A 16,886-nucleotide genomic window follows, 5' to 3' on the forward strand; every position below is an offset into this window, starting at 1 on the left:
ACACCCACCTCAGTACCTCATGGAAAATTATGCTTTGTCTAACAACTGACATTTGTCATATTTCACTGCTGTTGGGTGAAACACTTTTTTTCAGGAAGTCAGTAAAATAAATGTGTTTATTTTATTTTATTTTTTCAATCTACCACTTATTGTAATAATGAGTGGCCAGCTGTTCAGGTGTAACATCTTCTGGTTTGTTCTCACTCTTGTCAAACTGTTACCTGTAAGACTTGTGGACATTATATGGCTAAATACATATATGGCATACCTGGCTGGAGGCAGTTTACTCTGTCACAGCAACATTTGGAAAAATAAAAGATTAACAAATGGAATTTGAAAGTTTTAAAGCCTAGGAGCGAGCCACAAAGCCTTTCTAAGTAACCAAGGATTTGCCTTAATAAGTACCTAAAGATTTGTTGCTCTTTCCTTAGGCTTTAAAACTGTGGCTATGGCTCAGAGGTAGAGTGGGTCATCCTCTAATCAGGAGATCGGGGGATTCGATCCCTCGTGCCTCCAGTCCGCATGTCGAAGTGTCTTTGGGCAAGATACTGAACCTCAAATTGCTCCTAAAGACTGTGTCATCAGTGTGTGAGTATGTGCTCCTCCTGATGAGCAGATTGACACCTCGCATGGCATCCTCTGTCATCAGAGTAGGAATGTGTGTGTGATAGGGGTGTGCCCGAATCCAAATATGTTATTCCTCAAAGCACATAGTGGGTTTTTTACTTTTTTACGAACATTCATTTAGTACAAATATTTTAAAAATGATTCACTTTCGGGGAAAAAAACCCCGTCAAATTCCAGCGCACAGGTCGGTTACATCGCTATCTCAGTCTCTCTCTTCTGCTCCGCTGTTATGTCTATCAGCAGCTCTCAACGAGGAGAGTCACATCCACCTGCTACATGACGCACCTTTCCTAATTTGGACATCACTCCCTGAGTTGGGGGTGTTCCCCAGAGATAAAGCTGAGCTACTGACACAAGTGAAGTGCTTACAAGGGACTCTCCATAACATAATCTACACGTTACACACTGTGCTGTCTCTGTGTTATGGGTGTATAAATAAGTAGAGGTCTGGCTGCACATTGGCTATGCACTTGGTTTAACTCAGTAGTTGTCCATGATCTGGGAGACTAGAGTTCAAGATCCAGTGTGGGGACCTCCTTTGTAGGACAGTTTATTCATAAACACTTATTTTAACACTTTAATATCCTAAAATTAAGGTAATAAAAACAAAAACTGGATTTTTACACCCATTTCCACTTTTTTGAATACAAAGATAAATATAAATAATTTTGCTGCCTCAACAAATACAGATACAAATACCAGGCTCTCCGCACATCCCTAGTGTGTAAATGGGGTGAATGGGTCAATGTAGCTTGTAGTGTAAAAATACTTTGAGTGGTTGGAAGACTAGAAAGGTGCTATATAAATGCAGTCCATTTACCATTTTAAGTATGTCCCTGAGAATCCACAACCACAGTGGCTCTGTGTGCCTGTAATGCTCATTGTAAGACTTGGATGTTGTTCTCTTCTCTGTGCAGAATGATGTATGTGCAGAGTTTGTTTTCACATTCATCTATTGAAGGAGGAAAGTTTCTCTGTGCTCACCTCAAACCTGAGTTTAGAAAGGTACCTACGAGTGTGATTTGTGACATCACAGCTAGTGCGGAAGCCAACTGTGGTCCAGTATGCAACTTAAATCAATTGTCGAAACCTGAAGCCTCCAGGTCACATACACTGAGAAGACATCCAGCAGTTAAACTTTTGATATGAAAAATATTTACATATTCATAGATTCGATTCTAGATTTTTCAGCATGGGAGAAAGAGATTTTTTTATTTTTTTATTTTTTATTTCAATCACTGTGAAACAATCAGAATATAATGTTTTATTCTTCTAATTCACCGGCTTTCTCGCTACCACTGCTAGCTCTTCTCATCCACTCTCTAGCTCACTTGACCACTGCTTCTCTCTCTCCCTCTCTTTCTCTCGTCTTTTTTAAAATGAGTCAGGAAGACGTCAGCAAAACCTAACTTTATTTTCAACGTTATCAAACGAAGAGAAATGTCCTCCCCTCTTCCTAGTGATGTTTTTGTCTTCCCTCAAGGCAGGGTTGTACAGGGTTACAGGTTGCGTTTCTCCAAAAGTTGATTATGGTTCAACTTTCTCGCTGCGGTGCCGCTACGGCCCCCGCCCTCCGCAGCCTAAACGCACAACCGCCTGCTGTCAGCTGGTTAACCGAGGCTGGTGCTGCATGCACATTGAAATCATGACAGGAAGACGAAAAGGAAAAAATCATTTTCTCTCAATGAAAAACATAGTCTCTTTGAAGCTCATGACAAACTGCCAAAAACGAACCAACGAGATGCAGCAGCGAAACAAGCGTTTGAAACAGCTGTACTGTACTTTGAAACAGTCAATAAAATTCAGTAAATAGCAAAGCTGCCCGTTTCATTACTTTATATTCATGTAATAAATATACAAATGTCAGTTAGATGGTAATCTGCATGAGAAATTAAGAAAAATAAAAAAAATCGGTTATAATAATCATCAGACAGATGTGATCACTATAAGCGATTTCCACTGTATATCAAACTATTCACTACAGATGGGCAGCCACATCAATATAGTCTTACAGATTATTTGCACACAGCCATTTCTCCAATGGATGTTTATGGTTTCTACAAGATTTGTGACACATTACTTTGTTACAGTCAAATATGTCATTTTCTTGCCATCTTCCTACCGGCTTTGTGCATTCAAGATTCATCTATTTATCCTTCATGTAAATGTGACATATATGTGCATCCATCTCATCCTCACAACACTAAACAAATGGACAGAACTCAAACTGACGCTAAGGAGGAGCGGCTAGCCTTGGAGCATTCTGTTATGATTCTGGAAAATGAATTTGTGGTCACAAATGAACAGCAGAGATCTTTGACCCTCTGCAGCCTGACAGATAACCGACAGAGTGTTCAGTTTAACAAGTGTTGGTGGGGTGAGCCTGTCTCTGTTGGTAATCCATTGTGGAAACACTTTCTTTTGGTCTCTCTCTCTTTCTGACCATTCACAACATTTTTTTTTTCTCTCTTGCTCCTCCTGAGTCTTCATCATCTCACTCTTACACTTCTTCAAGCTTTGCTGTCACATCACAAATCTCCCAGCAACACCGGCTGGTGACACAGAGGCTCCCTTGAGAATTTAGCTGTAGGAAAATAATGATAAGTATGTAACACCCAGGCAAGAAAAAGAAAGAAAAAACAGACACCTAAAAAAAAAAAAAAAAAAAAAAAAAAGAGGGATTCAATGAATTAGGTCAAAGTGAAAAGTGAGGAAAGAAGACCTTTTGCAGATAGGCATTATCAGTGCAGATGAAGCATTTATTTCTTTTACTTAAATACAATTAAATTACACAATATAAAAACACTCCACTGCAAGTAAAAGTTCTACCCTGCAGTGGCTCCTGACTACCTCTGAACAGAGTGAGTTCTAGCTTAAAACAGAGAAAATAGTAAACAATACAACATCAGATTTTGAGGTTAATGTCGCTCCATTTATCTGTCTGCTCTCTGCTGAAATCCAGCAAAATCACCTCCTGTATCATATCCCTCATTGTGGTTTCTGTGGTTGCCATGGCAAGTTGAGAAGTTAAACCGCCATAAACTCAGAATTCAACTGCAAATAGCTGTGAACATTCACACAAGCAGCAGCCACATTCCATCTCCTTCCTGGTGCCACTGCTGCCAACCTTGGTGGAAACCAAGCGAAAATGCCAAACATTGCAGGTTCCAGCTTCCCAAATGTGAGGCTGCCATCATGTTTACACTGAAACAATGGAAGCAGCGACTGCGACCACTCACTGTGTGAAAGCACCTTCATTCCTCTGTGCCATAGAGTTACACACACGCACGCACACACACACACACACACACACACACACACACACAAACATAGATACAGTGCTACCTGATGCCTGCAGCCACAACATCTGTTAAATACCAACTCTGGGCTCTGTGTGTGTGTGTGTGTGTGTGTACATGTCTGTGTGTTCACATTACCCTTGACACATGCAAAACATGGTAAGACAAAACCACAGCAGGTAGGCAACATTGTACTGCAGGTCCCCTCACTCTCCCCCCTGTCCCTCAGTTAATGAATGTAACTGAGGATGATCCTCTAGAGGACAGCACACACACACACACACACACACACACACACACACAGACCACACATTGATGGGGATGGCCTGGTGTGGTGTGTTGCATGGTAACCGCTGCACCCACACACTCATTACCAGCTCCCTTCTTCACTCGTTTACTCAGGAACCAAATGAAACTGAACTCCAATAACCCACTAAACGCTCCGCTGTGACAAACCTGCTTCACTTTTGTTTTCCACCATAAAATTGCATTATGGGTAGAATCTTACATCAACACAAAAAACATGACAGCATGCATCACTTCAGTTCCCTCTCAGGTTGTCTGAATTACTACCACCGCTCATTAGTATTGCTAACTTGTTTACTCTACTCAATCTCACAGCAGCAAAGGTTCATGTAAACTGATTAACCTGAATGACCCTTAAACCAGAGTGTGACCAGCAGTATGTAAACACAGCCAGTGATGGATGAAAGAAAGCAACTAATTACCTCTATTTGGGGAAAAAAAAATCAAGAGCATGCATACACATTCACACATTGAGTTCAATTACATGAACTATAAAAACAAACTGAATCTATACATTTACCTTGCAAAGCTGAGCTGGGTGAGCGCCTCAGTAGTTGCCTCTGTGTGTGTGTGTGTGTGTGTGTGTGTGTGTGTGTATGTGTGTAGGAGGGGGGGCAGCAGAGGATAAAGGCCGCTCTAATAGCTTCTTTTCTAAACTGCTGCTGCCGTTGTTTCTCCAGCTACAACACTGCAGCAAACAGGTAGAGCTGCCTGCTTGTTTACCTGACACTGCCTGCCTACAGAAACACACTGCTTGGTTACTTGTATAACTGCTTGCCTTACACCTGTCTTCCCTGTTTACCTGTCTAACTGCCTGCCCTCGACGCTCACCTTCACGCCTGTTTGTCTGCACTATACGTAGCTATGTTTTAGCTGAACTGCCTGCCTGTTCTCTCTCAGTGAACTGACATTAGCATAGCCCTTCCTCCTTTCTTACCTGCACTCATCTAACCTGTTTGGCAGTGTATTACTTGTGTGTGTGTGTGTGTGTGTGTGTGTGTGTATGCATGATTGGCACAGGCTTATTCTCCCATGCTGTAATTCACTGTGGTTAGATTTTACACACTGTAACCAAACACACACACTATTATACCTGCTGTGTGTGTTGCCACTGTAATGTAATCACATGTTTATTCATTGTGGTAATGACGTGAAAATGCCATTGTACTCTCGGTTTATGTGTGACTGAGGGTGCTATTGTCAAAGTATTTCTGTTGTTCTTTTTTTGGGAGGACTTTGACTTGTTTTGTTCTCAAGTCAACTAGTTACAATATGATTGTTAGAAAAGTCTTGAGAGAAGACAGACAGCTTTTCATACTGTCCCTGCATTGTTACCAGTATGGATATGATAATCAGATTGCTTGATATTCAGAAATATAGGAGTGAACAGAATATCGTTAAAAAAAGGTGGAATGGATGGATGGAAATATACTGAGTGGGTGTTCAGCTGATCAATGTGTGGACTGTGACCTGATGTCTGAGGGAAAATCTGGACCCTGAGGTGAAACCAGTTGGGAACCAGTGTACTACAGCAAACATATCTGCACTGTAAATCATTTGTCCTGTGTCCTACTTTGAGAAAAAAAAAATCAGAAACCAAAAGGGAGAAATTTTGAATAAATATTCAAATTTTTTTCATTTCATGATTGTGCCTCCTAGTTTTACATTATTTCAGTGAAATACCGTTCCATTGTTGGCTTATGTAGCTGGAGTCCTTATCTGTATACAGCAAATCACATCATGCGTAAAATAATGTGACATTCTATCGTGGTCAGAGCAGGTGATCACACTTAGCCTGATAGCATCTTGCTAAACAACACAAGAGCCACAGACTGTGGACAATTACCCACGTTAGCTTTCCTGCTAAAGTCTCCTTCTTATCTAACTTACAAACATGAACACACATTTTGTCCTGCACCTTAGCTTGCTGAAAGAGCCACCAAACATTCACTGAGGAAAAGTGCACCACTAATGTTAGTTTGCATGATGAGAACGTCATGACGTGATTTTTAACTGCAAAGAGGGATGATTAAATTATAGGGCTAAAGGTTTGTTTTGGCCTCTTGATCATTTATATAATATATTATTCTGTGCACAGAATGGATTAAAAACCTTTGTTTTTTTTTTGGTTTACAACCTGCTCTATCTCCCGTGTAGAAATGTAACAATTTATTAATATAAAACATAATCTCGTCTGGGCACCACCTCCCAGAAGTAACCTTTAATATCCAGAGAAAACATTAAAGTTTGAATTCAATTCTCAATTTGGTAAATGAATCAGTCCCAAAATGTTCTTTTCCCGACAGTGATCTGTTTACTGTGCTCAAAGAAAACAACAACCACAGCTTCTTAGGACAAATGATGACATTTATTAATAGCTAAATGTCTTGAGGATACATAAGATAATAAATAAAAAGAGTAATTGTTCAGGAATAGTGGCTCAAAGTGTGTGACTCGAGGCTAACGTATTAGAACAGGGAATGCTAAGGGAGAGCTAATTCAACTTACCCTAAATAAATTATTGTCTTAATTTTAACGTTATTCAACATCAACCCATGATTACAAAGCCAGACTGATCAGAGTTGTTAAGTTAAGAGTAAGTTGTTAAGAGAGAGAGAGCGAGCAGCTGTGGTCGAGTGATTGTTTCACAGCGGTTACGGTCTAGAGCACAAATAAACATGCCCACAACCCCCCCCACACCTCCACTCGACCACCTGATTCGGTCTGAATACGGCATAAGTCATTGCGGTGCACCGGTGTTGAACACCGTTTCAGGCTGTCTTTCATGCCGGCTGCAGTTAGTACGCTGGCTGAGTTCCAGTTTCAGGCCTTGCTGTCTGTTTCAGTTTCAGTTTGAGTTCATGATTCAGGTTTTGGTCGGCTTGTAGTAACCTGAGTTTAATGCTGAATCAAGTTTAATCTGACTACACTCAAATCTTCATCTGCGTTTACTTCAAAAATAAAATACATGGAAACACAAGACTTAATGTTACAAATAAAAACAAAAACAAACTAAACCTATTTCAATAAAAGATTAAATACACATATACTTGGTCAAAAAAACAAAGATGAATTTTTCACGAGTTTTGGAGGCCGGCTCAGAGAAAAATTCCTTTGAGGTTGTTTCTATAATTTTGAAAAAGATAGGCAGAGTTTAAACATTTTTACGCTGAATTACTGACAAATATTCAATTTCAGGGAATATTCAATTTTGTTTCAGGGACTTTTAAGATGTGATGTGGTTGACTTCTACTTGAGATAGCAAAATTTACACTTCGGAGTCACAAGGTCTGAACATTTCATGTCACCTTGTAAAACCATTGATGTAAAACAATTCAGGAAAGCAGTTAAGCAGTAGTAGATTTCAGAATAAGTCCATTCTTCTATCAACATATCAAAAGTTAACCTTCATATCAACACTTCTCATTATGTCTAGACAGCCAACCTTAATTGATTCAACTTTCTCAAACCATCTGCACTGAAATAAAAGTTTAATACTATAGTTAAATTCAATATAACTTTTACTTTATAATGTAAAGACATTCAATATGACTGTTGTTCAATAAAACAAGAAAACGTCAACCTGAAACTCTTCAAACGTTATATCTTTACATTCCTATTACTTCAGAAAATTCACTCTTTCAATACCATTACTTATCTAATTTAACTTTTAAAATATGATTGTCTATGTGGTTAATAGATCAAAAGTTAAACACTTAAGTGATTTTAAAATACCATTGCATAGTTACCGAACATTCATTAACTCGCAACATAAGGAAATTTAACTCTTGTCACTAGAGGGCTGTAGGGTAATAAAATCTAGAATTAATATTTCCTCAACAGATAATCACAACTATCAAAGTTATACCATTCTGTGTGTATTAACATGACAAATACTACTACATATCTTACATAATGATTAGATATTTAATTTACATGAAATTCAGGTTTGGCTCAGATTTACAGTGAGACATTCTTGAGGACACACATGTCCTCAAGAATGTGAGTTCATGGTTCTGGTCTGGTAAGATAAGAGGCCCAAAAGTTTTCTGACCATGTTTACTGAGATGATGATCCTGATCCAAATGACCCCAGAGGTCATTTATGCTTTTAGTTCAAACATTAATTCAGTTATTGGTCAGAATGGTTTCTCAGGAGGTCTGTTCAATTTCCATTTTGTCACAGTGTTTAAGTTTTGGGTAATGTTCTGCTAATAGACACTCATTTGGCAAAGAGGTCAGTTCGGGGTCCAGGGCTGAGGCACTTTCCATGTCTCTCAGTTTGAAATAAAAAAAAGAATTATCCATGAGTCATCAAAGATGTACTACACCTTAATACTAGAAATGTATTTAAAGGGGAACTATAAAAATGATGCAGCGGAATCAAACTGTCCAATGTGAATCCAAGAGTGTCATACTGTAGGAGTGCAAAGTACATTCTACAATGGTCAGTAGGCCTGTATGATCACAAAACAGAGGGCTATGCTATCATAAATGGCTAAAATCCTGTTTCTAGATAGATAATTAACTAATTTTCAATTCAGAGAACAAGTATGTCTAACTTTCTATCAACTATCTAAGTTTCAGGGGAAGTGGTTTTTTGTCATCTGGCAGAGATTGCTGATGGCCTAAAGTTTTACTCCTGCATGTAAATGACAGCATTATGTTTTATCATATTATAATGTCATTCAGTGTTTAAACACACTGTCTTTCTCTTAGTGTCCTCCTGAAAGTGTGTTAAGAGTTGGTATGGTACTATACAGTATATGCTGTAAGAAGAGTAGTGATACCACCTCATCTCATATATTTTTAACTGTCATTTTTTCTTGAAAAGTTCTTTAAAATGATGTATCCTCCTAAAATATATATTTCTAAAAATGAATTTTATTGGGTTTATTTGGGATATTTAGCATCATCACAGCAATCTGCCTCCAGTATAACATTCACTGTAAAGGTGTAAAGAGTGAGTCGTACAGTAAGCTCACAGCTCCTCCCTTAAGGTTGGACACTGGATATGGGCAAGGTCTGAAAGAAACTGGTTGTAGTGCTCTGGTAACAATGGAAACTGTAAAGGGTGGTGGTCCGATGGGACCTAAATTCTTTTCACATGTGACTTATACATCTGTTATGTCACCCAGAGAAGAAACGATCTGAAAACTAGTCTTTCTCTGCATGTATATTTATTAAAGCACATATAATATATATTTATATTTATCCACGTGTATGTTTATATATGATTGTTAGGTGTTGGTTTTTGAATTAACTAAAGCTTTCAGCCTGTCATGTATGCCACCTTATATGTGATGGAGGTTCCACTTTGGCTGCAACAGTCCAGAGAGTGACAGGGTGCACAGTGAACTCAGCAGCCATGCTCTATTTCTCTGTTTTGCGTCTTCAGGTTAGGGTAACCTATTGTTGCTAACTTTGGAGCTAACCCCTTCACTTTTCCAGCACTTGGCGAAACAACAGACGTGACTTTTTAGCATTTAATAACTGTTAAACTGTAGTCTGTATTGTATATTTACTGCCAGATTGACAACTTACTGCTAACCTTTTCCTCTGCTCCGCTCACATCCACCGTCACTTTCCTGCCACTCGCTCTTCGCCACTTGCTACACAAACATACTAAGCACTGCCCTATTCCTTCACGGAGTTACGCAACCAATAGTTTCCCAGGAACAGCACTGCACAGAGACTCCCAAACGCTATTGATTTCCGAATGAATGGATTTTTGGCGTTAAAAAATATTTTTTTGGCCTGGCGGGAGTTCTTGTTGTTATCATTATAGGAAAAACACTGATTCAGTAAAAGCTCAGTAAATGTTGAGTACAGTTAAACCCAGCAGTCTCCATTAGGTTGGGCGTGTTCAAAATTGTAAAAACACCCCCATTTTCACAGGGATTTGTTAGTCCCTCCCACCGCAGGAAATAATGGATTAATCCTGGAAGGCTATTGATTTAGCACTTCTCTCCTTATGAAGGTAACACAGCAATGATTCGACCAATGAAAATCTGGTCGGACGAGAGCATATCGACCAACTAATCGACCAGGAGACTACAGCCCTACTTGTCATTAATTTTATTTCATGCAAAGTGCAGTGGCAAGGTGATGTCATTTTTTTTGAAAGGAGAAAGAAGATACACTGTGTCTTTTTTAAAGTCTTTGATTGCACTTTTGAGACATTTCACAGCAATCTGTTTGCATGCAAAGCAAGGGTAGCAAGTGAGATGCTGCATGCTTGATAACACATTAATTTAGACAAGTGCTGTGGGGATGTGGCATATTAAGATTTTCATGGCCTGAGCCTCTAACAACACAGGTACATTTACGTAAAGGTACATTTTGCTACATTTAACGATTTTGTTAAATGTGACAAAATGTGCATAATTTGATTTACTGAATATACCAATAAAAACTGACATGTACAGAGGTTCACAGCTGCCATTTGTTCGCATGCCAGTTAGTAACAGGATTTTCCCAATTTAAGCATCTCCAGCATGAAGACTGGTGGCAGCATTATGCTGTGAGGATGCTTCTCTGCAGCAGGCCCTGGAAAAAAATATTATTTTGCCACATTCATATCACTCTAAAAAACCTGCTGCAGTCTGTAAGGCAACTGACACTCGGTTTATTATCCAGCAAGATAATGACTCCAAACATAAACCCAAATCTAATGTCTTATGTGGCCAAATCCGAGTCCAGACCTCAAGACAATCCAGAGTTTGTTGAACACCTTGAAAACTGTTCACTTGTAATTATCATCCAACTTGACAGAGCTTAAACAAATGGAATACGGAAAACACGCAGTGTCCAGATGGGTCACACAATATGAATTTGTGTTTTATATTTGTATTTTAATTTACATGGATAAGATTTGTTTTCACTTCACAAAATAAAGGAGTTTTTACTGTAAGTAATCACATCGAAATAAATTCACTGTATTTCAGTGTAAACGAATACAACCTTAAGAGTTTGAAAGTGAATTCTTGACCGTGGAGAAAGTAGATAGATGAATTTTATCTGTCTAATGCATAATAGGGGAACAGTTTAGAAGCAGGAGGTTGTGACTAAAGGCCATGGCAGATAATGGAAGAGAGAATCAAGTTATTTTAAATCATTATAAGCTATAAATCAGTGTTTGGGAAGCACCAGGAGATGTTATAGTTTGATATTGACTGAGTCTTACTCACTTTACATGTAACAGCAGTCATTTGCATTCAGATTTGAGACTGATATGAAATAAAGAGAGAAATACAACACAAATATTAACTAAAAAAAAAAAACACAGCGAGACCCAGTGGGGATGCAGTATGTAAGATGATTATTCCACCTTCGTTCTTCAGCCTCTTGGCAGTGCATGTCTTTTTCAATTTTGTCTCTGTTGCAATGATACTGTCATCAAGCCCTCAGTGGATCAATATGCTCTCCTTTAATAGGCCTTTCATTAGCAACTCATCAATAACCTCCCACCAAAGGACAGCCATTCGATGCCCGGCTCCCACAATGTTTTGGCAGAAAAAAAAAGTTTGAGAGGGCTGACGAGAGGTGACAATAATGCATGCAAAACATAATGTAAGAAATACAGCTTGAAATATGGCTGGAAAGCTAATTTAATGAAGTTTTACATGAAGGGGAGATAATGCTAATGTTACAATTGTTTTTTTTAGGTTCAGTGCAGTAGAGCCCACTGAATATTACCAGAGACAGAGAAAAAAAAAAAGATGTGGGTGCTTGGAAGCTTGGGTAGTGTGTGTTATGATTAGGACTTATCATCCAGCAGCCTCCCTATCATGCTGACTGCAATCTGTTTTAAGGGACTTTTTGACATGTTGAATTGTAGGTGGTCATTTTCCCTTGCAGTACTTGTCACATTATTGGGCAAAAAAAAAAAAAAAAAAGTTTTGTCATCATTTGTCCTTCAGCTTCAATTTCTTATATTTTCCAGTCACCATCCCTCATTTTAACCATTTGGTGCTGATAGCTGTAAGATAATGAGCCAGCATGTGGTTAGTGGTGCCTGAAGGTTTCAGTGACAAATGCAACAGTGTCAACATGCCATTTCACTTTTTTGTGCTGCCATATTTAAGCCATTTGCCCCATGATGGCATGGGCCTGCTGATGAGATATTGCACTCTTAAACGTGTGAATGTCAATGTATCCCTTTAACGAGAGCTCTGGCCATATTCTTCAATGATCATCTTGCAGAGATTCCTATGGCCCTAACAAGCTAAGGTACTGATGGCCAGGGGTTGCGAAGTAGCAGTTTCCTGCTGACTGGAATATAAAGTAGCAGCACAGACATGTGCTAGGGTGTAAAATTATGTAGATCGCTTTTTGCATAATCTACAAATCAATTAATTTGGTCTGTTTAAACTCACATTTGGCCACGCTTAAGGATATCGGGAAGAAAACATCCCCATAACATTACAGGAGCCCTGAGGGCAAGACATAAACACAAATATAAAGGCAAATAACCTAAAAAAAGAGAAAAAATAACTTGGAGAAGAACTGCAGAAGCTGAGGGAGGGATGATGTGCTGTGGTCTGGCTGCCAAGCAGGCTGTGGACTGCCAGCACTGGAGGAGTCTGGTTTCTCATTTATACGCCACTAGGCATGAGTATAGTGATATACTCATACTTGGAATTAAAAAGGGAGGGAAATTCAACAGATCTGCTTCAATCTTCAACCAGGAATATCTCAAAATGTCAACATTTCAAATGAAATCTCAGTGTGAAGTCCAAAAACCCTCATGATTAAAAAAAAAAAAAAAAAAAAAAAACAGACATAGGATGTTATGCCCATAAAAAGCTGAAAGAGTGATGATGATGAGCTGTGGTCAGGCTGCCAAGTCAGCCAGTGATCGCCAACAGTGGAGGAGGCTGGTCTGTTCTTATATGCCATTAGGCATGAAGATGATCATTTTCTAAGTATACGACTACATAACGGGCCAACAGTGGAGGAGGCTGCCTTCTCTCTGCCTCATCCATCCATAGGCATGAAGGACAAGTAACCAAATTGGTCTGCAAACTCCCATTTCATTGTGTTCTTACCGGCAGAATTACATTTTACTGACATTTCAAATGTTTCAACACCAAACACTGCCAGTTGGAAGACACTGGACACCCCTCTGTCAGCATTTTTTGTTCAATCTTGAGCAATATGATTGTCATTTTAAATATTCTAAAATGGTCAAATCCAAAGTAGGTGTCAGTAAATAGAAAATAATTTTTGACCTATCATTGTATTAAAAATGACTTCTAATTGTAAATGACCTCAATCTTGACAATCTAAGTAAGCACCTGTCTAAATTTTAAAAAGGTAGATGTGAAACTAGTTGACCTTTCCAGCACACCTGACTTTAATTTTGCATTATGAGTCACATTAGGATCTGAGAGCTTGATAATTAAGAAGCCGATTAAGAATTCTGTGCATGTATAGATGAACTACAATAGCAGTGTTTCATAATGACAGATGTCATCTGGTTCCCAAAGCATCTCCACTGTGAGCAGCTTTCTGTCAACAAATCTCCTAACCTACTAAAGCATAAAGACCCAATGGATCACAGCTGCTCAAGCAAATTCTTACACTTCCTGCATAAGCAGCTGAAATCCATGAATAATGAGGAGTGGCAGTGCAGCTGTAGGTGCAGATTGATTTGAAAAGTCAGTAATGTATTACCCTAAAACAACAATCTCATACACAACAAAAATAAATATGGATATGAGGTTCATTACAATTCTAAAGTTTCTGCAGGTTGATTTTCCAGATATAAGCCACTGCTTGCAAGCCACAAAATCATTAAAAAAAATCCTAAAATGATGCCATTTTCAGCAAAAACTAGTAGAAAATCTCCATTATACAGTATATTAGTGCGTAACTATTAAAGAGTTCTTCATTCTTTTTTTACTTTTTTCCCTTTATTCATTCAGGAAAGTTTCACTGAGAGCCTCTCCCTCATCACATTCACAGTTGTACATATTCACACCTGGAAGCTGCCCAGTACAACCACAGTCTGATCTGCTGAGCAGCATCATATGGAATTATAAATGTTAATAAGTTGTTAATTAATGGATTTATCTGCAGCTCTTTTCCCAGAAGTTAAGTGGTCAAACAAACTTCCTTGTAATTATCTTGCTGGAGGACAAAACACACCAGAGAGTTTATCTCTGAGCTAGCAACCTCAAAGATCAGTAATAGCTTACTACTGATCTAAAGGATTAGTAAATTCTGTTTAATCATCAGTAAAGCATTATTTATGACTATTAAATGCTTTATAATGGGTGGTTTGGAAACGGTCATTAGTGACGTTAAGTATACATGATATGTAGAAAATGGTCTAACATATATGCAAACATACTGGTGCGGTTCTTTGAAATCAAGTGAATTCTGAGTTTTGTTTTCTCCTGTCCTCTTTGAAACAAATAGCTACACAGCGGGGGAAGAAGTATTCAGATCTTGAAAAGCAGTCTTTTAGTGCCTTCTCTGGTTGAAAGTTTCAAGTGTCATGTATATTTGACCACACCCAACAGTGATGTCACGGTGTACAGACACACCCCAGAGTACACTTCTACATCACTGCCACAACCTGAGAAATTTTACCACTAGAAGTAAATAAAAGAAGATTTTCAGCTGATATTACATTACTCTTTGAGTGAAATCAGTAAAACCACAATGTGAAAGTAAATGCTATGCTTTCAAAATGTTATTCAAGTAAAAGTATGCATGACAAATTAAAGGAAAAACTGGTACAGGTCTGAATGTTTGACCCCTACAGTGAGGGGATCTGGTGGCTCTGTTATGCTGTGGGGGGCATTTTGCTGGCATGGTTTGGGTCCACTTGTCCCCTTAGAGGGAAGGGTCACTGCAAATCAATACAAAGTTGTTCTGAGTGATCACCTTTATCCTATGATGAATCATTTCTATCCTGATGGGAGTGGTCTCCTCCAGGATGACAATGCCCCAATCCACAGGACATGAGGGGTCACTGAATGGTTTGATGAGTATGAAAATGATGTGAATCATATGCTATGACCTTTGCAGTGTCTTTTGCCCTCTCTGAGCACTAGCAAGCTGCTTTTAGCTCGTTTCTTTTCTAAAGTGTGATAAGTGCCTGCTAGAGGAAGGTAACAACAACAACAACTGCAGGGTAAGTCGACCTGATGGAAAGACAACTGTACATTTGGCCCGTTGTACATGGCTACACAATGCAGTTGAAGTGCTGAACCGGTGCATCTGACTGGGTAAAGTGTGAGTATTAACAAGGGCTCAAGGAGCTCAAGCCTCTATTGTACTGGAAACCTTTGTTCTGGCTCCTTGATGGGGATCTAAGAGGATGAATACACTGTGTCTGTGTCTGTGTGTGTGTATGTGACTGCATTATTGAATATATCTCCACATTAAAAAACAACCAGTGTATTTGTGCCAGGGTTCTGTCACACACATCTCCGTCACTGGTAACAGGAGTCCACTCAGGCATCCCTACTCACACACAAACACACACACACAACTACCTTGTATCCCTAACCCACATTCCCATACTGTATTCATCTGAGGTGAATCAATAGCTCAGTTAACAGTGCAGGACTGAGTTTAGTGACAGCACTTGTACTCCCAGCGAGAGAGGAGACACAGGGACACATTCAGCACAGCACAGCTAATCACCATTAAAGGCTTACAAGAGAAAAGTAGAGGAACAGGACGTAGAGAAGAAGAGGGAGAGGGAGGGTGGGAAAGAGTGGGACAGAGGAAGAAAAAGACGGACAGAGAGAGGCCAACAATAGGAGAAAGTTACAATAGGGCATCTGTTTCCAGTGTTAGATGGCAAGAGAGAGCTGAGATTGCAGCAGCAGAGAGCAGACATACATGTTGATAGGTACTTTTAAGGCTGCATTCAGCAAGAGGTTTCAATGAAAATCCACCTGTCCTTACATGCAAGGTGCAATAGAATATAAAAAATTAAATATAGTGACTTACTTCTTGTTGGGTTACTGGTTAAAGATGTTCTCCGCCTGCAAAAAATGACAAAATCGAAATATGAAATACAGGGGGGAGCCAAAGTACAACACTATCAAGAGCTTGCCCAAAGCAATTCCATCTCATCTATGTTATTTTCTGTCAACAAGGGAAGCTGTTAGTGGTAGCGATTGCTAGGCATACTGAATTTAATGTTTGTCTTGCCAATGGAAGAAATATGCCAATTTCAGAGTTGTTAATTCTGTGATTTGACTGTATAGCTGCCTCATTCTCATCCATCTTTGGCACCATTTTTGTGGCAATACCTCCTACTAAGCTCAGATTGCTAGCTGTCAAGCTGTCAATGAGCATAACACCAGATGTATTTGAAATGCTGAATGTGGGCAGATATTGACCAGACAAGGACAGGCTACAGGGGACACCCAAAATGCTTTGTATGATTGCACTGCATGTTTTTTGTTTGTGGCAAAAGCATACGGATTCTCACAGCATGAGCTACATTCTCTGCTCTTTGCTTTTTCTCTTGACCTCAGTCCGACGGCAACCAGAAAAATCAACAATAAAGCAATTTAATCTTATATTCTTCAATGTGCAATTCATTCTGCTCAGTCACTACTTTACCAAGCCAGAAGAAGAATCTGTCTCCCAGACACTCTATACAAACATACCATCTCTTTGTGGT

General features: G+C 39.1%; 1 protein-coding gene across 4 annotated transcripts in view; it reads right to left on the reverse strand.

Moving 5' to 3' along the window:
* LOC137188328 (inactive N-acetylated-alpha-linked acidic dipeptidase-like protein 2) overlaps positions 1–16,886 on the reverse strand; it is a 581,495-nt gene that overhangs the window by 530,459 nt on the left and 34,150 nt on the right. For all 4 annotated transcript variants that reach the window (XM_067597950.1, XM_067597951.1, XM_067597952.1 and 1 more), the window contains one exon: positions 16,205–16,239. The gene's annotated coding sequence lies outside the window, so the exon portion shown is untranslated. The remainder of the gene's footprint in view (positions 1–16,204; positions 16,240–16,886) is intronic.

Source organism: Thunnus thynnus, chromosome 8 (genome assembly GCF_963924715.1).
Source record: "Thunnus thynnus chromosome 8, fThuThy2.1, whole genome shotgun sequence".
NCBI lineage: Eukaryota > Metazoa > Chordata > Actinopteri > Scombriformes > Scombridae > Thunnus > Thunnus thynnus.